Source organism: Ambystoma mexicanum, chromosome 4p (assembly GCF_040938575.1).
Source record: "Ambystoma mexicanum isolate Mex_15411 chromosome 4p, UKY_AmexF1_1, whole genome shotgun sequence".
NCBI lineage: Eukaryota > Metazoa > Chordata > Amphibia > Caudata > Ambystomatidae > Ambystoma > Ambystoma mexicanum.
The window spans coordinates 940160796-940174524 of record NC_090927.1 but is presented as its reverse complement, the minus strand read 5'-3'; positions in this window follow the sequence as shown (position 1 = coordinate 940174524).

The following is a 13729-nucleotide window of genomic DNA, read 5'->3' as shown; positions in this document are numbered from 1 at the left end:
GGCTCAGTGAACATGTGCACTGGCAAACAAAACTGTCAAAGAGAAAGCACATTTCCTTTGACACTTTAGGCCAGCTGAGGAGCGCTTACTCCGATGCAGAAAGCAGCTGGGGGACTGCTCAATTTTTACTTTGGGATAGATTGGCTCCCCCATAATGGGTGAGGGTACTGGTAGGTCATGTAAGGAACTCATGGCGCCAGCAGTAAAGACAGACACACGTGATTACAGTTCAAGGGTTTTTTTATTAAACTGTATAAATGGCTGAGAAAAACACCTAATCTAAACTTAAATCTAAGATGGAAGCAAGCTACGGCCATCAAATAATAATAAGGCAGTCATAGTGGCGTCTTGTCAAATAAAAGGGCCTATACTAAAAAACAATTGCCAATTCTTACCGCTAAGTTACAAAAGTGTGTGGGATAGTGTTCACAAGAAAAAAAAGAAGTGTTCACAAATAACAAGTCAGGATGTTATAGCCGGGTCTCCCTTCCCCATGTTTTTAGCACGGGACAAGGTGGAACTCTTGAGCACAGCACACTTCTGGGCTTCTCCAGCATGAGGCTACAGTTCCTTCAGCGATATCATGACCTTTGGTGGTTTCTTTCAGCAACAGTCTACTGCCTCTGAGGTCCTAATGTATCCAAAATAATACTTCTCCAATGTTAGCCTCCCCCTGTTGGGTTCACTACAGCCTTTTTCTCAGACTATTTAACTTTTTTCACAAGTCTCAATGTCTTTTTAAACAATCTTCCACTGTGGCTATCCCTCAGCCATGTTCACTCTTGTCAACACAATATTAACGGGGTAAATGTATTTCACCCCGTTAAGCAGGCATCCCGCAGCTGGGTTCACGCTTGCCACAAATACAGTACACTTTGATTTACACCATGCAGGATGAACTTCCCCTAGCTTTCCTCGTGGTTACGGTCAAAGACTTTCAAGTGTACAAATGGTTTTACTCGAAGAGGACAGGAAGCAGATAGAGGCCATAGGGGTGAGTCTTTGGTGGGAGTGCTGGCCAAGCTTGCCGGTTCTCCCATAGGCCAGTATCAGCGAAGCCTCAGCCAATTACGGGCAGCAGCAGGAGCTGAGGCCCAGACACTTAGGAACATATGGTGCAGGCGACCATGCTGGAATGGCCATAAAACAAAGGAAATGCATGTGCAGGCATAACTGAGTCCAACAGGGGCCAGTATGAGGCAAAGACAAATCAATCCCAACAATGGTGCAGCAGAGCAGTGCTGCCTAGACATAATGTGCAAGTCAAATTTTGTAAAGATTCAGGAGCTTCTGCTCGATCACGAAAATGTGTCTAATATGCGCCAGGACTCACCTTGCATCCCGATGGTGAGAGAGCAGCGTCAAGGTTTCCCAATGGAGGAGGTAGAGGGGCAGGGTCACCAGCACCCTGCAGCTTCTTCATTGCAGATGGAGCACTTGAGGTGGACAGAGGCTGGGGCCTGGAGTGGGCCTTTGATGGGAGGGCTGGCCAAGCCTGCCGGCTCTCCCACAGGCCCGTATCAGCAAAGCCTCAGCCAATCACGGGCAGTACAGGAGCCGATGTCCAGGCACTTAGGTGAAATTATTCTTTCAGTTCTTACTTGAGTGGCAAATTAAATTAATGAATATTGGCGCAATATGCCTTTTCCAGATATAATAATAACCACATTCTTTGTGATATCATGAAACATCTAAGCAAACAATTGTGGATTTTTAGAGGTTTTTGATACAAACTAAAACAAAAACAAAAAAACCAGAAGTGACGTCATGGACTGCTGAAGCTGCTGAAAGAATCAAAGTTATAATGATCCAGTCCAAATTAATTCAAATCAGAAAGTAGCAGTAGAGGAATCAAAGGTAATATAGGAATTACACCATACATACATCAGTAAAATGGACTGTCATTATCAACAATTGACAGGATTAATATCATGCAAGTGCTGCTCCTCTACAAATGAACTTCTTTTTTAAACACCAGAATGGTATCATCCAAAAGGGGAAATAGATAGGCTGCAAGCTTTGATAGGAGACTGTGGGCCTAATTTACAAAATGTTTAGCACAGCGCAAAGTGTGCGCCGTACTAAATGGATATTGCAGTGCTTTGCATGGTACTGAACACAATGGTCAGGAAGGGCCAGCGCAAAGAACAAAATTGAGGGCAGAACATCCAAAATCCCCATTAAATGAGGAAGAACATGGTCGTAGTGAGGGTGGCACAGAGTAGACAACCAACACACCCCATAAAGTGCTAATTAAACACTATTCACAAACACTATCGCCCTATCACTGTGACTAACTGGAGAACAAACACACCGCCACCCACCACCTGTCTCAAAGCACAAAGTATAATGAAAGCCCATGCATAAAAAGTGCAATGCAACCCCAATGATCATACAATTGCCAAAATGCCGGATACTGCATTGCTACCAATCATGTTGTTATAAGGAACGAGGAGGAGGGCCAGAATCTTCCACCCACAAACATATTTATTTGGGATGCCAGATAGGAGGTGCATGGGTGATGCTGCTTTGCTCCAGCTGTCATCCTAGACCTGGTCATGGAGTGGGAGAATGACCTGGTATCACCCACCATGTGCTCCCAGGCTGCAACACCTCGGGTTAAGGTGCTATCAGCCTTACACTTCCTGGTCACTGGATCATTCCAGTATGCCACAGCCATTGTTGGGTGGTATATCACAGCCCACACAATGAAGGTGCCCCCACCAGGTCTTGCGCTGCATCCTAGCACATGTGCATTGGCACATTTACATTCATTGCACACTGCAGGCAAGGCAGAGAGTGTGCCAGGAATTTCACACAGTTACACACTTTCCCCGGGTTCTGGGTGACATCGGCTGCACATCCCCCCACCGAGAGACTGAGCACATATATTGCAACAGGAAACATTGGCTTTCCATCAATGTGAAGGTGCTCTCTGATGCAAATGGACACATTGTGCATGTGAATGGCAATTACCCAGGATACATGCATGATAACTACATCTTCCAGCATTCCCTTATATACCAGCCACTTGCATCAAGAACCTTTTGAAACACCTGGCTGGGGTGTGGGTGGGTTATCAACTATCACACAGAAACAAGTGGTCACATGCCGCACAGGAACACATAAAATAACAATATATGTAATTAGCAACCATGTTGTTTTTTGCAGAGGAAAGTGCCAACCTGCTCTCACCAGTCCTGTTGACAGAGATCAGGAATTCAGCCTCCCCAGGTGAGGCGTGCTACAGCGTAGCACACAAAGCCCCTAGAGTTATAGTGGAACACACATTTGGAGTGTTCAAGTCACGCTTCAGCTCCCTTGGCCACTCATGTGGCATATTGCTGTATGCATGCCCTGTAGTATGCATGTTGTGTCCTGCATAATATTGCCACACTTCATTGCATAGCAGTAGAGCTGTAGGAGGGTCACTGTCCTAATCCACATGCACCACCCATTACCTTAGCTGTCCAAAGGGCACAGGGACAGGACACACACCACCAGATAGTGAAAACCTACTTCACATGAATTGCAGCTCCTGTGGAACACACACAGTAAAGTCACATCTCTGATATGCCCTTCCATGATGCAATCAGGCTGATCCAGTTTGCCCATGACAACGCCCTGAGCATACAAGTGTGGATTAGCAAACAGTGTGTCAAGGTGCAACCCACTAAATAATCCACAGAAATAATCCAAAAGTTGTCCAAATGAAGTGTACGAGTTGCAACGAAAACTGCACGTTTTAATTAAATAAAATAGCTAGAAGAAAAAACAGACAGCTCAGTGGAACTGACTAGACACAGTTTTCTCAAATTACCACTATCAATTTAACCAATTATACAATTGCAACAATTAGTATAATTTTAAGACGTTAATTGGCTACTCGTCATCAACCCCCTAAAGAACCGTAAACAAAGTAATTGGAAGGAAAATTCTTCCCATCATTAAAACATACCGTCCCTTGATGACAGCATCCTCTGCTGGCCAGCACAAAACTAGACATACTGATTGGCTGGCATCCTTCAGAGTGCAAGGTGATAAAATGTTTCATGCTAATTGGACCATTATGTTGGAGACGGTGCAGGCAGTAACATCTCACTGAAACCGACCAATGGTATTATGTGATAAATCAGGTAAGACAAAACTATGTTGCCTTCCTTGGAACACATAATCCTCTTCTCCTGATTGGATCCCCTCCTCCTCTGCCCCCTGCTCGCTCTGTACCACTCGTGTTGGAACATGTGCCAACTCTGGGCCCAACCTTCTAGGTATCTTCTCATAAAGAACAGTTACACACAAAAACAAAATGTCTGCACGGCCATGTTGCTGAAAATATTTTCCTTCTATGTATTTGTTCTACCACATACCTTCTGTATTCCAGATCCAAATGCTTGTGGTTAATGGAGGTGTTGTTGCTAGTGCTATATGTTGGCTTACAAAATGTATACATTATGATTATTTTGACTAAATGTGAACCTTTTAAATAATGCTAAATGTGAAACTTTTAAATAATGTATTATGTTTAAGATTCTAGAGATATTACCTTGGATGGAACTTTTGAATCATGCATAGTCACTGTATAGAGCTAAAGGGATTTTCTATCACCATATCATGAACTAATAGATTTTGGTGAAAGTGGCCCATCCCGAAACTTGAAGGCTCATTTTGTACCAGGGCGTTACAGCTGGGTACTTTGTTTCAAGCGACAATTGATCTTCATATTCAAATCAAAGAACCATATATATAGTGCTGGACTTCGTTTATGCTACTCAGTCTTTGCGAGGACTGATGTTTGAGGGTAATACAATAAACAGTGAACATGCACGCTTTTGCAGTGTTCAGTTTAAAATTGCTTTTACATGTTTTAAGGTACTAATAAGGCTTGATTGAATGTGAGGGCGAGAGATAGAGACTGAGAGATAGTGAGGCAGACACATAGAGGCAGAGAAATCAACTCAAAAATGGCTTAGCAATTATAGATCCATTCTTACAGTAAATTGTATTATGTACCCTCTTTGATATTAGTGTAGAGTCTGGTCGAAGTCAGAGGCGATAGCTGCATCAGATACATACCAGTCAGCAGCCGAGTAAATATGGATTCAGTTGGTGCCCAGAGAAAATGAAATACTTGGGCATTTGGCTAAATAAGGATGTGAACCACATGATGGAGAAACATGTTAAGTGTATGATTGTGAATGTAAAAAAGGATCCTGATAGATTGTCAAAATTGAAGATGAGTCTTTGGGGCAAGGTGAATCCCGTTAAGATGACATCCGCGCCACACATTAACTATGTCCTGAGTATTGTCCAACTATCGGCAAAGAAGAAAGATTTATAGAAGCCTATTTGAGAAAGGGGGTTGGGAGTCCCAGACTTTTCAAATTATTATTTGGCTTTCACGGCAAGACACTTGCTTCCTTTTATTGAAGATTCGGCAGATGTTTGGACACAAGCGGAAACGAGTAAGTGTTTGCCCCTGTCGCCCAGACCTCTCCAGACATCAGAGGATGCAAGAGGATGTAAATCATATCCACCAATGAAGTTCTTGAAGGAGTGATGGCGTAGGATTAAGTAGGTGACAAAAGAGGATGCTTTACATTCCTCAGATTCTTCATTATGACTGAAGCCTGAGATTGAGTTGGAGGGGAAGATGCTGGTCTGGCCAAATTGGTTCCTGAGCAGGATCCAGTCACTTGGTGACCTTTTTGTGAATAAAAAATGTATCCCTTTTGGTAGACTATCCACAGAGAAGGGGCCTCCAGGATTGCACCTATGCTGAATATAGAACATTCAATAGGGGCTGTTGGTAAGAGGATACTGAATGAGAACAAGGGACCTAGGAGATTGATTGATGGAATTCCATCTGGATGGTTATATGACTTATAAAGTATATAAACACCTGGCGAAATACAAAGAGGCAAAATAAGTTGTTCACAATTCAAAGTCAGAAGCGATTGGATCAGAAATGAGTGTGTGTAGATGGGACGGCTTATGCAGCAGTGGGACCTTGACATCAATAAAACTTGGTGTAAGTGCGAGGCAGGTCAAAATTCTAAATAGAGTGTACTGAACTCCGGTCAAGCTCCATAGAAGGGGAATGCTTGACTCTGAGGACTGTTGGAGATGCAAATACAGAGTGGGTTCATTTGAACATATGATTTAGGAATGCAGCAGCTCGAGGTTCGTTTTTGGAAGGAAGTTACAATGACAATGAAAAAGTCTTGAGGCTTTACATACTATTTTGTGTGAGGATGAACCAATAGGGCGTCTGTCATACCCACAGAAAATGTGGTTCTTCAGGACATCATAACTTGCAAAGAAAATAATACTGCTGGACTCGAAGAGTGAGAGAGTCCTCTCTGGTTCTCTATGGTTGGAGGGTCTGCAGAACATGTCTTTACTGGAAAGGGTGATGCTGTGTAGAAATAAGGAAAGCAACTTTCATGAGGAGATATGAGGCTGGTGTCTGGAAAATATAAATATGATTTGTTCACCACGTGTTCTTCTAACCTGTTTGGTGGGAGGGGGGGCGTTGTTTGTTTATGTGAACATTTTTGTGATTGTTATTTGGATTTTCTGTCTTTACTAAAAATATGAATACAAACAAGAAATGAGTGTAGATTGTGGAGTGGAGTTTATGAACCCCCTGGGTGTTCATGCACTGTCCCATCTCACGACTATTGCAAATGCTCGGATCTTTGCACACTGGCACACATCTAGTGAAGCATGTTTGTCGCTTCGTTGTTACAATGGGTTGCACTAGAATCCACATGAGTGACATACGTTTGTATTGCCTGATGAACGAACCAACCACGGCAGCAATTAAATAAGTGCCTGTTGGGGAGCATACCCTTTTAACGTGTGCTGCGTTGCCCCTTTCAACAACCTCCTAAAGATTCATTCAATGGACGACAACTCTGCTTTTTCATGTACTGCTATGCAAACTCCTCATTGAATTTCATAACAGAGTCGTAGTTTAATGTAAGGGCAATAGTATTAAAAATCTAACCATTGTATGTGCGTTGAAAAGAAAACAAAATAAGTGTTTTTAAATATAATGTATTAACTCCCATAGTCATAAATATTCCCTCAGCTATTTAATTGAAACTATAAATGATAAAATACCTTATATATTTTGCTGCCATGCTTTTCCATACAAGCAGAAGAATGGGTACATTCTAAATACTTTTCCTCACTAAAAACAACATTTCTTCTTTTGCAGAGGGTTCATTATTTTACATTGTGTCGGTTTGTGCACCACTCCAGTCTTATGTCCCCTGAGGAGTCATTCAGCAGACAGTGAAGCCCTGAACGCGGTAAGCTGGGTCAGAGTGTATCTTTCTAAAAGGATTTCCAGAAGCTTCACGTAGTAGTCACAAACCTGAACAAATCTCTTTTTATTCCGAAAGCTCCAGGTGCAGACTTTGAATTAGCAAACAACCCATCTTTACCGGAAAAGCTCACCCATTTTGTGCAACCTGGTTCAAACTATATATTAAGGGAGAGTAATAATATGTAGGCACATGTATGCACCTTTTGGATGTGCAGATCATGGGTGGTCTACAGGCTTGGTTTGTAAGCAACAGCATTTTATAATACAATTCCACATATATATTTATACCTTCATATTCCGTTAAAGTCAGGCATTCGCATCAGTAATGGCTCCACAAAGGAATTCCAGTTTCATAGGAGTTAGGGTTTTTGTTGACTAAATACTTTCACACAAACATATGTTGTGGTGTAACGGACAATGATTGGCCCTCATTTCCAGATGTGAGGAGTAGAGCAAAACCACAGTAAAATGTTGGTAGAGCATATACCATCCCTTGACTGCCAGTTTCCAAAATAAACAAATCCTGACATAAGAATTGAAGTGGTGAACTTACCTCGTGTTTATAGTTGGAGGTAAATCTACCACTTTACCTCCAAAATCATCAGGTTCACTGCAGAGGAATTACAGTTCATGGTACATTGTCCAAATCTCCAAAATGGGGACTAACGCATCTTTTACCCAACTCATAATTCAACACCATTTAAGGGAACCGAGTATTGGTAACGGTAAACGAGTTTGGCGCCCAATGTTTTATATTGTTTTGTCATTGTGGCAGCAAAACAATTTAACTCATGACAGTTTTGCAAAGAATGGACTTTTAGTAATATAAGTTAGTAATGATTCGGAAAACAAGTTGAATATGAACTCTCAGGAATAGAATTTCCCTATGAAATCATATAACTTTATTTGTGCAACTTATACGTATGAATCTAAGATGTCCAATGTTGGTGTATGCAAATAACCTTTCTAGAACCAAAGACCACTCTACATTATTTTTTTTAAGGTTTTGGATCCTTGGTAAGACTGTATGAAAGTCCTCCAAAGTGAACCGTACATTTTCACAGGTGACAAAGACAAAAGTTCAGAGACCAGCAAATATATCGCCTTCACTTTTAAGGTGTGTGAACCACCTCCTAAATAATACCCACAAGTACACTTATGCCCTTCTCCTCCCTGATCTGATCCCCATGGCCTCCCTACATCTGCAACACAAGAAACATCTCGACTTCCTTTCTATTTCCAATGCAAGAGTTGTGGAAAAGGAAAATCAAAAAGTGAAAGATGCCACACCTCCCTGCAGGGGCCTCTTAGGCACTGGAAGGAATCTATGGCAGATGCTGTCAGACTTCTCTTCCAGGCATCACCAAATTATTGAAACAAGGCTGATTGCGAGTTTCCATGGACACATCTTTGGTGAAGTTCTAAAGGCTTGTTGCACAAGACTGAAGATTCTTACAATTTGGAGAATCTATAGGTCCTCCCAAGGTTATCCCTTAAATGCTCAATGGTATTCACTAAGGGGCCGATTCATGGAACAAACGTGCGGCGAAAATCTACGCGCAAGCAGACGCAAGCAGGCGCAAGCGGAAAAAAACAGACGCAGGCGCACGCGTGCGATTCATGGAAGTCCCTGCGCGTGTACACCCCGGGATGTGCGCCAAACCCGTGCATGGCGCACAAGTCACTGCAACATCCCGAAAGGCATGCGCGACGCGCACAGTGAAAGCGCACAACCTCGGCGCATACACCAGAAAGTGGGCGGGACACGGGGCGTAACGCGCGTAATGGGGAACAACGCGCAAAAATAAGGGCGTAACTGGGGATGTACTGCAGGGAAGCAGACGGAACGCGCACACGCACTCGAACCACACGTATTCATGGAATCGAATAGGGCAAAGCCACGCACAGCCAAAGACACGCACAAGCCGAAACACGTCCGCCACACGAAGGCAGGCGGTAGCGTCCCTGCGCATTACAAAAGTGGCAACATACAGCAATTGGGCCTGTGCTAGCAGGCTACGTCACGCGATCGGGCCTGGGGGAGCGGGCTACGTGTATTTCAGGGGTTCGCGTGAAGTTTCTCACGCGATCAGGCCTGGGGGAGCGGGCTACGTGTATTTCAGGGGTTCGCGTGAACTTTTTCACGCGATCGGGCCTGGGGGAGCGGGCTACGTGTACATCGGGGGTTCGCGTGAAGTTTCTCACGCGATCGGGCCTGGGGGAGCGGGCTACGTGTATTTCAGGGGTTCGCGTGAAGTTTCTCACGCGATCGGGCCTGGGGGAGCGGGCTACGTGTATTTCAGGGGTTCGCGTGAAGTTTTTCACGCGATCGGGCCTGGGGGAGCGGGCTACGTGTATTTCAGGGGTTCGCGTGAAGTTTTTCACGCGATCGGGCCTGGGGGAGCGGGCTACGTGTATTTCAGGGGTTCGCGTGAAGTTTCTCACGCGATCGGGCCTGGGGGAGCGGGCTACGTGTACATCAGGGGTTCGTGTGAAGTTGTGGGTTCGCGTGAAGTTTCTCACGCGATCGGGCCTGGGGGAGCGGGCTACATGTATTTCAGGGGTTCGCGTGAAAAGCGGGCTACGTGTATTTCAGGGGTTCGCGTGAAGTTTCTCACGCGATCGGGCCTGGGGGAGCGGGTTACGTGTATTTCAGGGGTTCGCGTGAAGTTTCTCACGCGATCGGGCCTGGGGGAGCGGGCTATGTGTATTTCAGGGGTTTGCGTGAAGTTTTTCACGCGATCGGGCCTGGGGGAGCGGGCTACGTGTATTTCAGGGGTTCGCGTGAAGTTTTTCACGCGATCGGGCCTGGGGGAGCGGGCTACGTGTATTTCAGGGGTTCGCGTGAATTTTCTCACGCGATCGGGCCTGGGGTAGCGGGCTACGTGTATTTTAGGGGTTCGCGTGAACTTTCTCACGCGATCGGGCCTGGGGGAGCGGGCTACGTGTACTTCAGGGGTTTGCGTGAAGTTTCTCACGCGATCGGGCCTGGGGGAGCGGGCTACGTGTATTTCAGGGGTTCGCGTGAAGTTTTTCACGCAATCGGGCCTGGGGGAGCGGGGTACCACTCACCGTCTGCCTTGCGTGTAGAAGAATGCGTAGCCAACACCCGCTGTGAAGTAATAGCGTGTGAACCCCAACGGATGGAAAACACACGCACCGCACGAAAAGCACGTACAGAACAGTGAAAAGGCACGCGGGAACTCCAAGCCCTGCCAGGGCAACGCCCGTGCGCAAAACGTCACAGACGCGCTTACGCTGTAAGGGCCTTTGGTCCAATGAAATCGCGTACGCGTGCTGACGCGCTTACGCGCTAAGGGCCTTTCCTCGATTTTCACGCTGACGTGCAGGATTTTCGCGTGCCAAATCACTCCGTATCAAGCTGGCCACGCGAAAACACACGGAAGACCACGCTCCTGCCCAGAAGGCCGAATTACTGCCCCCCAGTGCCCCGAGCAGCCTCCCACGTGCCATCTGCTGCTGCCTGCCTGCCTGCCTGCCTGCTGCCACCGTGCCCTGCCATTTGGTGCCTGCACATCAGCCATCTGCAGGGGTCCAGTTGCTGTGTCCACCCCTGCTGGAACAGAAGACTCCAGACTCAGATAACATAGCTCCACAGCCCAGCCCCAGGACCCAGTTGCCCACCCACTCCTGCCCCTGGGGTTGCCATGTCGGGCACATCCACATCTGGCACCAGTGGCAACCCCCGGCCAGAGAGGCAGAGGGGCACCAGCTTCACTGCCACCGAAGTTGGTGTCCTGGTGGAGCAAGTCCTGGGGCAGTATGATGCCCTCTTCGGATCGTCCCGCGCCAACAAGGAAGGACGGGAGAGGATCTGGGCCGACTGTGTGGTTGCCATCAACGCAGAGGGGGTGGCAACTCGCACCATCCAGAAGGTCAAGAAGCGCTGGGAAGACATGAGGTCATTTGCTTTATGAACATTGGGGGTGTAACATGATATTTCCATTTCCATGTGGGTGAATGGGTTACTTGGTAGGGCCTTTTGGCTGTGGAGGCTGACCATAACGCACATGATTGGGGATTGTGAGGACCTGGGTGCAGGGGGACATGAGTGGGGGCCTGGTGGAGGCTGCCCCTGGTGACTTGGGGGGTGGGGGTGGTGGGAGACATGGGTGGGGGCCAGGTGGCAGGTGCCCCACAGTGCTGCGGGGTGGGGGGGTGGGGAACATGAGTTGGACATGGGTGGGGGCCTGCTGGCAGGTGCCCCACAGTGCTGGGGGGTGGGGAACATGAGTTGGACATGGGTGGGGGCCTGCTGGCAGGTGCCCCACAATGCTGGGGGGTGTTGGGGGGGTGGGGAACATGAGTTGGACATGGGTGGGGGCCTGCTGGCAGGTGCCCCACAGTGCTGGGGGGTGGGGGGGGTGGGAGACATGGGTGGGGGCCTGCTGGCAGGTGCCCCACAGTGCTGGGGGGTGGGGGGGGAACATGAGTTGGACATGGGTGGGGGCCTGCTGGCAGGTGCCCCACAGTGCTGGGGGGTGGGGGTGCTGGGAGACATGGGTGGGGACCTGCTGGCAGGTGCCCCACAATGCTGGGGGGTGGGGGTGCTGGGAGACATGGGTGGGGGCCTGGTGGAGGCTGCCCCTGGTGGCTGGGGGGTGGGGGCGATGGGAGACATGAGTGGGGGCCTGGCCTGGTGGAGGGTGCCCCACAGTGCTGGAGGGTCAGGGGGGTGGTAGACACAAGTGGGGGCCTGGTGGAGGGTGCCCCTCAGTGCTGGGGGGGTGGGGGGGGAGGCATGAGTGGGGGCTTGGTGGAGGGTGCCCCTGCACTGCTGGGGGGTGGGGGTGCTGGGAGACATGGGTGGGGGCCTGGTGGAGGCTGCCCCTGGTGGCTGGGGGGTGGGGGTGCTGGGAGACATGGGTGGGGGGCCTGGTGGAGGCTGCCCCTGGTGGCTGGGGGTGGGGGTGGTGGGAGACATGGGTGGGGGCCTGGTGGTGGGTGCCCCTGCACTGCTGGGGGGTGGGGGTGCTGGGATACATGGGTGGGGGCCTGTGGAGGGTGCTCCTGGTGGCTGGGGGTGCAGGGGGACATGCGTTAGTGGGCAGTAGTGCAAGTTGACATGTGGGTTGGCTGGGGGGCATGGCCATGGTGGATGGGGTGCCTGCAGGACATGTGCAGGGTAGGCCCCTGTGGTGTGAGCCACCTGCAGGGGCCGTGGAGGGTGTAGAGGGAACACCTGGGAGGACCCACACGTGCAATTCACGTGTAGTGCTCCCCGCACACCCCTGAAATACGCGTACCCTGCTCGCACGGGCCCAATCGCGTGTGGAAATTCCCGCGCACCCCTGGTATACACGTACCCTGCTGATTTTGCGTGTGGAACTTCCTGCGCACCCCTGAGATACGCATACCCTGCTCGCACGGGCCCAATCGCGTGTGGAAATTCCCGCTCACCCCTGAAATACACGTACCCTGATGGAATCGCGTGTGAAACTTCCCGCGCACCCCTGGAATACACGTACCCTGCTGTAATCGTGTGTGTAACTTCCCCTGCACCCTGAAATACACGTACCCTGCTGATATCGCGTGTGGAACTTCACGCGCACCCCTGAAATACACGTACCCTGCAGAAATCGCGTGTGTAACTTCCCAGGCACCCTGAAATACACGTACCCCGTTGATATCGCTTGTGGAACTTCACGCGCACCCCGAAATACACGTACCCTGATGGAATCGCATGAGGTACTTCCCGCGCACCCCAGTGATACACGTAGCCCGCTTGCTGTGCTGGTACAGGGTTAGCGCAGCCCTTTGTGCTGGATTGGGTATATTGATGGCTTTTCCCTGCGCGAGAGGCGTTCTTGGGGGCGTAACTGGCGCTGCTGCAGGGTCGCTGTGCCACTATGCACCACGGCTGGTTTTGGTGGCTGGAATCCATGAATACGCTGTGCGCGGAATTGGATTTTAGCGCATGCGGCTGGCGCAGGGATTCGCACGCGCACACTGTGCGCCAGCCGCGTGCGCCACTTGTGCGCTGGATTCTATGAATTACCCCCTAAATCTCTCTTAGAATCGTATGCTCTAAGTTCAAGGTTTACAAGTTTCAGTATCTAAGATACTGCACAACAATTGATGCAAATGACCACACTCTATTTCCAACAGAAAATGTGTTCTTCTTCAAAATCAATATACACACTGACTGACTGGAGGTTTAACAGACAACTTGGTATACTAGCAACATTTAAATAGTTCTCTAAGTTTCCATATTTTGAGATGAGACCAAGCCACGGGGCACTATGGGCCTCATTAGGACCCAGGCGGTAAGGGGTTTACGGCGGCGTAAACAGCGCCGACCCTTACCACCTGATTCCGAGGTCCCTTAGCGCCATGGAGGTTTTAACACCTGCTTTTAGCAGGTGTTAAAAT